The sequence below is a fragment of the Cyprinodon variegatus genome, unplaced genomic scaffold, assembly GCF_000732505.1.
Source record: "Cyprinodon variegatus isolate N-32 unplaced genomic scaffold, C_variegatus-1.0 Scaffold662, whole genome shotgun sequence".
In the NCBI taxonomy this organism is placed as follows: Eukaryota; Metazoa; Chordata; class Actinopteri; order Cyprinodontiformes; family Cyprinodontidae; genus Cyprinodon; species Cyprinodon variegatus.
This window is the reverse complement of record NW_015151115.1, coordinates 203,106-216,056: the sequence shown is the minus strand read 5'-3', so window position 1 is coordinate 216,056 and position 12,951 is coordinate 203,106. Positions and strand designations below refer to the sequence as shown.

At 36.6% G+C, this 12,951-nt stretch overlaps 1 protein-coding gene across 2 annotated transcripts in view; it reads left to right on the top strand.

The window, feature by feature from the left end:
* The first annotated feature begins 6,842 nt into the window (after positions 1–6,842).
* Positions 6,843–12,951, top strand: part of arid3a (AT-rich interaction domain 3A) — a 56,668-nt gene continuing 50,559 nt past the window's right edge. For both annotated transcript variants that reach the window (XM_015393915.1, XM_015393914.1), the window contains exon 1: positions 6,843–7,119. The gene's annotated coding sequence lies outside the window, so the exon portion shown is untranslated. The remainder of the gene's footprint in view (positions 7,120–12,951) is intronic.

The window sequence follows — 12,951 nt, the reverse complement described above, 5'->3', positions numbered from 1 at the left end:
TTTTTGTTTTTCTCTGTGTTAAAGGACGCTGTGGCATTAAAGCCCCGGTACCAGCGAACTGCTGCTGACCAAATGCAGACGGGGTGACCTGATCCTGCACCATGCAGGACCTGAGGACCAAACCATTTATTGCAGTTTCACAGTGGGAGGGGTTGGAGTTGGTCAATATATTCATGCTTCGTTTTGTTATTTACTGTTGAAAAATTAGGGAGGACAGAAATATAATTTATTTTACTGCTGGATTTTCTTTTTATATTTGAAAGATATAGCGGGACATATCTTTTCTTCTTCTTTTCGGGCCCCCCTTAGTCAAGGGCCCTCAGAAGCTTCCTGACTTTATCCCCACATTACGGCAACCCTGCTGTCCACTGTCACTCCCAATGAAGTCCCATTTGCACCTGTGGAGGGCACTTTGATTGAAGGTGGACGATATAAATTAAAATGGGACATATTCTTCCCTCCACCAATAAAGGAGAGCAGTCGGAGACACCGCAGTGCATGATTGTTTTTAAATGCATTTTGTTTTTATTGTACCTCCTTTAAAATATTGTATCTTGACCAAAAAATCGCGATATGCATCATACTCTGAAGTATTTGCTAATACCTACTCCTTTCAGACTGTGCAGTTCACATTGCAACTTGTAAGTGTTCGCAAGGAATTAAAACTGTTTATTAATAATGAATAAATAATTATCCTTTATTCAGCAAATAAATGGCCTCAATCTTTGGCCAGATTCTCCCTATTAGTGTTTTAAAGAACCAAATTTTTATTCTGCAACCAAAATGGCACAGGTTACTATACATTGTTTCTAGATCTGTAGTTCTTCTAATGATTATTTCATTTATTAAAATCAAACTTCTTTTATTTCAGAATTTAACTTCCAGTTATATTTAAAATTCCATCTAGAAATGCAGAGAGAGCAGTTAAATGTCTTCAGTAAAATACTGTTTACTGAGTGATTCAGTCAGGTTTATAGAATCACCTATTATGACATCCCCATTCTCATCTGAGACCTCTGACCTGAAATATCAATCAATGACCAGTGCGACGACTAATGATCAACAGCCAACTGATTGTGATAATCAACAAGAGAAAATACTGACCAGTCCACTTAAGAAGGGAAGAAAAATGACTATTAGTCCCACCAAAAAGGTGGTGAAAATAAAGAAAAAGTCTAAAAATGTAACATTTAATCCTGTTGTTGTGACTCTACCTTTTCAATCTTAACATTCATCTCATTCAAGTGATCAAAAAGAGAAAATACGGAGTAGCTTATCAGAACATTCAGGTTTTACAGTTGATTCCTCCTTAATGAAGCCCAATTTGGACCCACCCCTGTCCCACAAAAGATTACCAGGTTAGTCTCTCTGAACAGAATCAAGCATCACCACCCAGTTCCAGGTGTGTGGTGATGGACAGACAACTAAATATTGAGGAACAACTCTCAAAAAAGTCTGAAGACACCAAACTCCATGTCCAGGATAACAAAACCTTAACAAGCTATGAGAATCCCTCACATCTGGTTGAACTTAAAACCCATAAGAAATATTGGAAGAGAGTAAAAGGTTTTTTTCTCAAACATAAACTGGTTTGGACTTTGTCTACCAACAATCAATCTATCAATCAATCAATCAATCTATCTATCTATCTATCTATCTATCTATCTATCTATCTATCTATCTATCTATCTATCTATCTATCTATCTATCTANTCTATCTATCTGTCTGTCTGTCTGTCTGTCTGTCTGTCTGTCTGTCTGTCTGTCTGTCTGTCTGTCTGTCTGTCTGTCTGTCTGTCTGTCTCTCAACTTCTGTAAATAAAAATTTTATTTAATACTTTTAACCTATGTAGTAAAACAAAATTTTATTTTACTGATGGGTTTTTAATACAAATTCAGACCACAAATAATAATAGGATATAATACAGCCTTTAAAAATATATATATATTAGATCTGTTTTAAGGTGTTCTTATCCACAATGGGTTTATATTTCACTCTAGAACCAAATCAGTCGATAACATCATCACTACTCTTGCATTCCACCAGTGAAAATGCCATCTGCCAATTTGACTGCCAGTGGGAGTTCTAGTAGGATCATAATTTTGGGATTCCTAGGCACAGTCCCATTTCTCTCACTTGCACTCTTTTGGTCCCTAGCACATGGTTTTGCACACTTATGTATAAGGTTAGTGTTTTTCCAATAGTTATAAGAACTAGGGGGAAGTGCCCTTCAACCCTTAAAGTGATCCTTTCAGACCGAGGGTGGTCGAAAGCTGACTTGGAACGAAGTGGCTTCCCAGAACACTCATTCAGGGAAGAAATAGCATCCCACTGCGCAAATGTAAATGTATTTTTACAATTAACCACGCATTTTTTATATATATATATATATATATATATATATATATATATATATATATATATATATATATATATATATATATATATATATATGTTAATATGTTAATAGTTTAATTAAAGAAAGTCACATTTAAACAGATGGTCTTTCTCTCATTTCCCCGCTAGAGGGAGCCATTGTACAAAAAACTCAACTAAAAGTTGACAGAACCAGATTAGTTTGTGCAGCAGGTCAGTAATAGGTGTTTTTTTTTTTTTTTTTTTTTTTAACACCAATGTTTTTAATGGATATAAAAAAATACACTGGTGGTTATAAATCATTTACAAGCAGTACTCACATTGGATCAGTGTGTATATTGCAGCAATTGTTTTTCATGAGAAAGTTGGGAAATCAGCAGTTTGGGGACAATTTGATTTAAAAACAACAACCAAAGCAGAAAAGGGCAAAAATGGTGATACCAAAATATCTTTAACACACTGATTTGCTGACACAGCACGGTGACGCTACAAACAAGCATGTTTATGACAGTCGAGTGATTATAAGAACAGACTAAAACAGGATATGAACAGCAGAAATTGTTTCCTTTTTTCACCTTTTCTATGTTTTTGTCTGAAGGACTCAGTTTGTCTATACACACAAATGTGCAAAAGCAAATGTAATAAACAAACAATTTAGAAATGTGACCATTATTTGCATCTCAGAGTGGATCTTGAGTATCTGGAAATAAGGAATCTAAACACATTTAATTCAATCTATTCTGATGATTTCTTAGAGGAAGTTTTTGTCAAAATGCACATAATTAATACTGATGAATCTTATCATGCTGAGCATTGCACCTTGTACTAAAAGTGAAAGGTCATGCCTGGAATGCATTACTTTGCCACCAAGTTAATTTGAACAGTTTTGTCCCTGTGCATGTGTCATCCTTCAGCTGCGGCCACACCCTGGCAGAGCTCCATCTTAGCTGAAAAGCATCAGTCATCTTCAATTATTTTGGTATCAAGTGTGAAATTGCAGTTGTCATCACTACACAGGCCCATTTGATTTTTAATTTCATCTGTCACTGAGAGCGGGGCAATGAACACACATGCATCCTGGATCATGTTTCATCCCATGGATTGGTTTTCTGCTTATGAATATCTCCAACTCTTCATTTGAGTCGACAGCTGCAGGGGGAAGGGGGCAACACCACAGTCAAGTCCTGCAGCACTGGGTTCACTCTTTGAGATATAGCTTTGCTTACATCCTGTTTTTCTTTCCATCATATTATATTTCTCATGAATTAAACAGATGTTTTCAGTCCATTTCTGTCAGCTTGCAACATTTTAAAGGACAGCACACAAACATCACCACCTGTGAATTTCCTCTTATTCTTCCGCTAAGCCTTTATCTCTGTCAAATTCAGCTAGAAATTGACACAGTCGCTCAATATCAAACAATCTTCTGTTTAGTGTTAACGATAGATCCATCTCACTCTGACTCATCCATTCAGAGCACAGATTAAGAAAGAGTTCCCCTCTCTTCCCTCGCCTTCACAAAATGACAGCGGTAAAGATCTGTGAATTAAAATGAAACCATGAATGATTGAGATGAATCTGATCAGTATTATATGAGACACATTTAGTACAGGGTTCCTCTTTTTCAACGAACTAGAGACAATTGGCAAAAAAAAGAATGAATCGACTAAGATGCAAAAGTTTCAGAGAGGGAATTAAACCCTCAGTTTGGATAACAAGTTTTTTTATATACGGTAAAAATATTTAGGTCTGTAGAAAGAGCAGATCAGAAATCTATGAATGCTGTAATAATTAAGGCACTTAATTCTTTCTCTATTAAATAAAAGCAGAAATTTCCCTTCATACTAATTATGTTAATAAAGGTGTTTTTTTTTTCTTTGTTTTTGACTGTTAAATCATCCAAAAATATATATTTTGGGGGGGGGGGAAATAAAATTTTAACTGCCTTGGAGTTCTTAGGTATTCATATTGAAGCCATTATTCTGCTTCTTCTATTCTAAATATTACCGCATCCATCATGGTTGTTAATGGGATCTATATTATAGAGCTTTAATTATCTTTTAGGTTGAACAACATTCTTGTTTTTTAAAGTGGGTTATCAAGTATAAATTCAATGCAGATTCAAAGAGGGTACTATCCTGGTACATTTTAGAAAACTGGAATATATTTATACCGATTAGATGTAAACAAACTTACCTTATAACCCTGGTTACATAGTTTGACTGGGCTGTTTGAATTGGTCAAAGTCATTGAATGGGCTGTTTCTTTTGGGACAGATCCAGCTAAAAGGCTTAGTTTATAGATTGGCATCAGTGTTTTGACGTGTATTTTGGATTATTGTCCTGTTGGAACATGCTGTTGTGTCCATGTTTCTATCAGCCTCAGAGGCTCTCTGACAGGTTGAGGACAAACCACATATTAGATCAGGGGTCTGCAACCTGTGGCTCCTTGGACACTCTACAAGGGCTAAAAAAAATGATATAGAGCCGACTAATGGTTCTGGATATAGTATAGTAACAAATACTATTCTTATAAGCTTTAGCAGTTTTTTTCAAAGAACATTTAAATGTATTTTTTTCTTCAGAGTGAGATTAAAGAATCTGGGATATGTTTTTAGATTGATTTTTCTTGTCATTAGCTTGAAACACTATGTGTTTATTTTTTTTTTTACAAAAAATAATATCCTATAGAATAAAATCTAAAATCCTTGCTTCCTCTTTATGAAACTTGTATGCTTTGTCCCTATTTTAAAAAATCAAAAGAGAAAGCAAACTTTTATTTGAAATGGCAGCAGATTTCCTTTTGCAGATGTTTAACTATAATGATACCCTGTGTTTTATTTAAAGGACACGTAACATGTGCAGCACTGAACCTTTTATTTAGCCGGGCCCAGGGTAAGCTGGCTCTTTGGATAAGAACCGTTTCAGACCCCTGAATTAGATGAAAGTATAGTTTGGCTAAAATGCATAGAAACAAAAAAAATGGGAGCTGTTGGAGCACTAGCGTTAATGTCCACAACAACGCGACTGTGACAACCAAGAGAATACTGCCTACTTTTTTTAACTAATCACACAATCTAAATTTCAAGAAGCACAAATGGATAAAAGCATTTAGTAAGGTTGTGATGTTCGATGAGTCTAAAAGGTGATAATTTTGACTGCAGTCCGGATTCAACCTAAGAACACCGTACCAAGTGTCAAGTAAAGTGGTGGTGGATCATGCTGCGGGATTTCTTTGCATAAATTGGATGGAACAATGAAGGAGCAGGACTGCCACCGGTTCTTCATCATCAGCTAAAACATTTCAAGCCTGGTTTTTTGATAAAACAACATTAAAGCTCAGGGCCTTCTCAAAATCAAAGCCTCAATCATAATAATATGAAATATGAAAACAAGTCAGGTGAGAAGTTCTATGGTCAGAGGTTATATGCACTGAGATATTTGCTCACAATGGCCATAGTTATGTTTAGAAGTCTAGGTGAGGCTTTCAAACCTATAACGCCGTGCCATGTGTTAAGAATGGTGATGGCAGTATAATGCTGTGGGCTTGTTTTCCTGACAACGGTGTGTCACCAAGTGAATGTAGCAATAATGCCTGAGGATCACAGTGCTTTTCAATGTTACCATGAACAGGTACCAAAACTGCTTCTGTTGAGCTTCTGGGGCTGACCTTCCAGAGAATCTGATGGCAAAAATGTGTTTATTGATCAGAAAAGCCAAATCTGTGCCAGATAACCATCCAACTTTAATCCACTAAACCAACACAAGCGAAAAAAGTGTTTATTACCAGCATCAGTTAATCTCTCTGAACAGAAACAAGCATGTGTTCTATGAATCTATGTGTCTCACAAATGCATGAGATGGGAGAAATGTATAACAATTATAGTATTCACTCAGCTACATATATATATATATATATATATATATATATATATATATATATATATATCATAGGCTATGGTAATGTGTGTGACATGTTTTATTTTCAATTTAATAAAAATTGTCAAATTTATTTTGTTAAAAACCATAAATTAATTTGACATGCAAGCTTTTTGTAAGGCGCAGACTTTTGACCACAAATGTTCCTCATATTGGTATGCAACAACCTTGTAATAATAAAGCCACCAGCGGGTTTGTTACCAAATTTGCAAACGGTTCTTTCGTTTATCAGATTGAATTGACAGTGTTTGAGCCATTGATACCTTTTAACTGCATGTATGCATGTGTTAAATCCAGAAGGCGGATAAGACTCACTGTACAGCGGGTCTGTGCATTATGTAGCGCCAGATCTCTATGGGCCCGTTTTAACACTTCACACCCTCGCTCTTACAACCAGGGGGGCTGGCCCCTGCTGATTCAGAGGTTAGGAATTTGCATCTGATTGCTGTTTGTCAACCAATGATGTGACTGTGCAGGCTGGGAGAATGTCTCCACGCCTCTCTCCCTCAGTCTGAGGCAGACTCCGAAACTCTGAAAACACGATTCAGAGCCGAATGCGTGGATTTCATGCAGCCGGTCACATGAAACCTCTTGCTTTTTAGCCGACATAAACACACAAGAAACATATCTTATTTCACACCAGTTTTGGTGCCTTGTTATTTTATTTATTTTATTCTTTTTTTTTTTTTTTGACTACCCACTTCCTTTGATCTAAAGAGGAGGATTTAGATCAACGCAGACGGGGAAAACAGGAATGTTTCTTCCGCCTCCAAACAGTGAGAAAACACAACGGAAGCCGATGTGGTAAGTTTGCACTTATTCCTTCTGCTTTATATATTGTTCTCCAGACAGTGTCTTGCAGTTCTATGCTTCACATTTTTAAAAATTTATCTCATATATGACATATTTACGTGTTTCAGTTATCAATAACGAGACTCAGTTATTTTTTCCCCTATATAAAATCGATACATTATCAAATGACTGATCAATAACCTATAGCGAATGCGGCGGATGGATTTGCTTGCTGTGAGTCATCGAACGTATGTATACGTTAACCTACCTACGCTGAGTGGACAGGCACTATTTCGTATGCTATGTTTTGTCAGAAAAGTATATAATTTATAAATATTATACACGAGGTTTTATGTTTTTTTATTGATAGCATTCGATTGAAATTATAGGCAAAAAAGTAATTAAAATTATTCAGGCTGTTGTTGTTTTTTAGTGAACAAGGTCCTGTTGTTATCGTCCGAATACTTATGACTGTAGAAAACGTCCGAATTTTGATTCTGTTGCTTGCTTATCAATTTTAGTTAACCTCGCATGTGATTATTTATATTATCAACATATGTTTTATAGTTTTACAACATAGTATCAAATGATAAAAATAGTTATTTCTGCTGACCAGCATTACACAGCAAATCTGGTCACTAAAGCTATTCATTTAGAATAAATTACTGAACGATAATGAACGATAAATATCTGAGCAACATTAAACGTCCGCTCCACGACTCTATTCCATAAGTACATTCATCTGCCCTTTTACTGCCATAAAGAACCAGTGTGTGACTGCACCCTCCACCGTGCTTTTACATAGAGTCCAGCCTACTCTAAATGTCGCACTGAGGGTCACACCTGAGGTAGATTTGGATTTCTGTTCATCTGGTTTGATTAAAAAAACACATTCATGTGAAAGAGCGTTAAAATTATGAAGCAAAGATTATGTGTGTTCCATATTGGGGATGGGGGGGGGGGGGGATTTTCCATACTAAGCAGTTTCCTAGGGCCCCATTTTCCTGAGGGCCCCATAACATGTATGGTTAAATCAACTATTCCTTATTTGTGCACATTAGTTATGTCTTTAAAAAAATCCTTTCGCTAAAATGTCATCAGAATTCTTATAATGTTCAGTGTTCATTTGCTACACATGTTCAGAAAGGTTCAAATAGAAAGCGGAAAACCATTTGAAAACGATGCAAAGAGCTATGTTGCGAACTTATTGCCTTTGTCGATATATTTAGCGACTTTTCAGACGCCTCTAGCACGTTTATTTTTAAAAAGCGGCTAGTGCCAAATCGAGCGACTTTTTTCCGCTACTGGAGACTTCAGCAACAACATATAAAAGCACCGAACTCTGCTCTCCAGAGCAAGTAGATTGGTAACCCGGCTTCCTGCTTTGCTCTATCCTCTCTGCTGTCATGATTCATGTAGCTATTATTTCATCCAAATGAAAAATAGAGGACAGATAAGCAGATCGTGGCCTTTCTACAGCGAAAAAGAAGTGTGTTATTTACTTTTGCCATCACCTTTTTGGAAACACTGGAAAAAAATCTTTCATTCCTTTAGGGACAGCATGAAAAGTCAGCTGAGTACAAAACGTATCGAGGAAACAACAAGAAAAGAGAGGATGAAACATAGAACAAATAATGTATGTTTGTTCTATAAAACTTTCTGTATCTGTGTAATGGGTCTGTTTTATGTTATCTTCTCAATTCAGAGGGCCCCATGCCTGTCTTTGCCTAGGGCCCCACATTTCCTAAATGTGCCCCTGCCTTATTATATCATGCTTTATTTTTAAGAACTAAAAACATTTAGGTTAGGTTCATTGACTTATTTTGGTTGTTGCCACAAAATGTTCAATAACATGTTTTTGATCAATTATGCCTGTTCAGTGCTTAAGATAAATGTCAGTTAATTGACTTGCGGTAGTCTTTTAATTCACCCAAAAGGCCACATTTATTTACCATGGAATTGATTCTCTTCAATTCAAAAATGACAGAGAATTTTCTTTGAACACAAAATGCATTCAACTTAGCTTCAATCATATTTTAAATGCAATAAAACATTAAAGATATCTCCTGAAACAAAAGTCTTGATCTTGTTAAGCTTCTAAATAAAATAGAGATGATTGTCGGGGTATTTTTGCTTTACGTAATTGTTGTAAATTCTTTAAACAAAGGTCTGCATCAGTAGGAAGTGAGAAATAAATCATCAGTTTGTTTGTTTTTAATCGATCCCTGATGTTATGAATTATGGGGACGTTCAGGCTGAAAAGTCGTTTTTGGAAAAGCCCTCAAACTGGCAGAAATTGTGACTCATGGAGTTGAAAGCATGCTTATTGTTGGTAGATATTAGCGAAAGAAGACTCAGTTAAATCAAATCTGTTGGTAGGTCGATTACAGCTGGACTACAATGGAAACCCCTGGTATAAATATCAGGGTATGTAACAATAGAAGCAGTATTAGTTTAATAAAACTTTGGACGTGCAAAGGATATTTAGAAGTCAACATTTTGAGAGTCACGTTCCCGTTATTAGGAGTTGCTTTATGTAAGGATGTATAACAGCTCTTTGATCTGGATATAAAAGCCTGAGCATATGGCTGCACCCACCGCCATGTATTTAAACAAAGCCTGGCCTGTCTGTAACAAAAATGACCTATGGTTGCCTTTAATGGATGAATGTTAAAGCCAGCTTATGTTTGAGATAATAAATGAGTCGATGGAGAGATAGGAACAAATTAAACAGTAGTTTAGATATAAAGTAAATGAACACAACTGCAAAATTTTAATCTCTTAAAAGCCTGGCTACACTTTTTTTTTCTTGTTCCTCACAGATTTGGTTGTAACTCTTCATCCTCTTGTTTGGCTGTTAGTTTTTAGCGGCGTATTACGAATGCTGAGAAGTCAAAACATTTGGGAACGGAGGACTCTTCCCTCTGAGCCACAACAGCGTAGTAGTGGAAATATCCGCTGTGTATAATAGCTGAGTGTTTCCCTGTGTGGCGTCAGCCAACATTAAGTGGGTCAGCAGTCTTCTCATTCCAAAAACAGTTCAAGAGGTCCCTCTACTGTATTTTTTTTTCTCTCTCTCTCCATCTCTTTCTCTCTGGAGAATTGGCATAGTTACACAAAGCTGTCAAATCTCACAGCCACATCCAAAACTGTTTGGCATTTTGGCATTTGGTTTGTGGCCAGTGTTAAAGTTTCTCACCAAGAAGCACGGGGTGGGAGAGGGCAGCCACAGGAAGCAGGTTTTGTTTTAAAGGCATGTCTACTTCTTTGTCTTAATGACCTTCAACATTCAGAGAGGAATTACAGCTGCTCTCAGTGGAGATATTCTGGTTTTGTCTAAAGAATTACGTCAAGTGTCACCCCCCCTACCCCCATTGTCATAAAAATCTCAAATAACAGACCTTTTTGGGACTATTTGATTTCGCTTTATTGACTGTGTCATTGTGACTTCACTAGAATAAAGTTATAAAAGAGCTCCTTTAACGGAAGTGTTGTCAGAGACTGAAGGTAAATGTGGAAGTGTAAAACCAGGAATGGGATGAAGAAAGCGACCTTTTGGTTCGTATGTTGCAACAGAAGTAGTTCTCCAGTCTGTGGCTTGTTGTTGGCAGATAAAAGAAAGTGTCAGCTGCTGAATTGCAGAACGTGGCACCGTCTTAGGAGAGATTTCTTTTGCCCTCATCACACCCGCAACCCAGCGTGGGCCAATCACCTTAGGAAAGAAAAAAAAAATGCCTTGCTAATCTCTTTGGTCCAATCTGGCATATGGTATCCTTCCTCTGACCGGTACTGCCCCTTCGCACCAGTGTTTCCAGTGGAGAGAAACACTGCTGCTGCTGCAAGCGAGTGGGGGTGGGGTATCCAGGGGCATTTCCGTTGTGATTGGCCCTGTGTGGATTAGAAACGTATGGGAGGTGATCAAGTTCAACTATTAAAAGGCCTCCTTGTTACGAAACCTAAAAAAACACTTGTATGCTGCTCTTTATTTGGAGAACTTTTACCTAGGTGGTAGTTTTATGGAGATTTCAATTCCTTTCAAGTCAAAGTGTTGAAATAGTAGCAGACCTTGACCTGATGGATCAACCAGACCTTGTGACTGCACACATTGCAGGATTCTGGTAGTTAATAATAATCAGACGCTCTATTCAGGTCTGAGAGAGATCAGACGCCTTAATTACTGTTATGAGCAGCTTTAATGGATGGACAATTTCCCAGAGTCACTACTGGCTTTAGTCAAATGATTTAAAGGTGAAAATGTGAAAAAGCAAAAAGTCTTTACTTTCACCGTAACGAAAATATAGTTTTATTTATATATGATTCTTAATTAGTTTTTTTATTATAGAATAAACTGTCTAGAGTAACTTGAGGGAAAACATAATATGGATATTTTGCAAATAGATGTTATTTTTGTTTTGTTTTTTAAAAAATTGTAAAAAGTTAGTGGGTACCTTTGGTCCCATTTATCCAAATAATTATCTTGCCTAGAAAACGAAAGCACTGGCCAATTTACATCAGCAGAAAAAGGCTTATGGATACCAGTTTCTTAAGGGAAGGTTTCAAAAAGTTATTATCATAAAGAAAATCATTCTTTATCACATGGAAAAATACAAAAAAAATGTAGGAACTTTCCTAAATTTGTTATGCAGGACCATTGACTACTTGATACAAGAACTGCAGTTAGCTAATTGAGGTTTATTAATGTTGCTCCCCATGTGTGTTCCTCTAAAGCCTTAAAGACAGTTTTCAATGTTTCTCCAACTGTATGGATCATCAAGAGCACAGCTCTTTAGTTGGCTAAAAAAGGCTAATTCAACTTCTTAAGAAACTTTTCATGTTGTGGTAAAAAAAAAATGGTAATCATTAAAAGCTAGACTACTTAGTCTTTTTGAGATAATTGTGCTAAAACTCCAGCTGTTAACGACGAGCAGCACGCATGTAGTTCAAAGCTTATTTCACCATCATAGTTGTTTATTCTGCTAGAAGAATGACAAAAAGACTGAAAAATATATTTATTTTATATATGAAGCACTAAATGCTATAGACATGCTTCTAATGGTTTTGATGAAGCAGCTCTTTTAGCTACAGTTGAATCTAAATTACATCTCCTTACCATGACAACCTGAACTAGATTTTTAACAATATGACAGCCTTGAGTAATAAAACCACAGGTTTTTTGTATCATAGTATTACCATAGTTAAGCAATCGCATCTTTAAAACTTCTTTTCAACTTTTTTTGTTTTTCCTTTGATCTGTGATACTGTTTTATTGGCCAGAAAAAAGAGGAAGAGGACTAGATTTTGCAAATAATCTACGTTGACTGAGCGTCGTTGGCCTCATTTTGAGTACTCGTACCTGAAAGATGTTGTTTCTTAGCCGGGAAAATATATTGACTCATCACCAATTACATTAACCGTTAGAACCTTAAATTTGATCCTCAATTGGTGCCATGACACACGAGGTGCTGCTTGACCACATCTGTTTCCTTACATCTTTAGTTTCTAGTGATTCATCCTCTGGTTCTTATTGCTGTTGCATTCTTTCCCTCTCTTAACGTGTAACCTGCCTCCTTTTCTGAACTGATGCCAAACTTAATTCCTTTTCACACCAAGACGTTGAGTAATAACACTGTTTATCAAAATAAGTCAGGGTTCTTCCTGTGTATCTGAGAATTTGGCAATATTCATTAAGTTCAGCTCTCTCTATTTACTCAGTCGTGTATGAGGTGAAATCCACCGGCTTCCTGTCACAACAGATGCCTGATCTCGACCCAAGGATGTTTGAAGAACGTTTGGAAGCAGAAAGTGTAGCATGCAAATAGCATGCAGAGTCGGCCTCTCGGCACC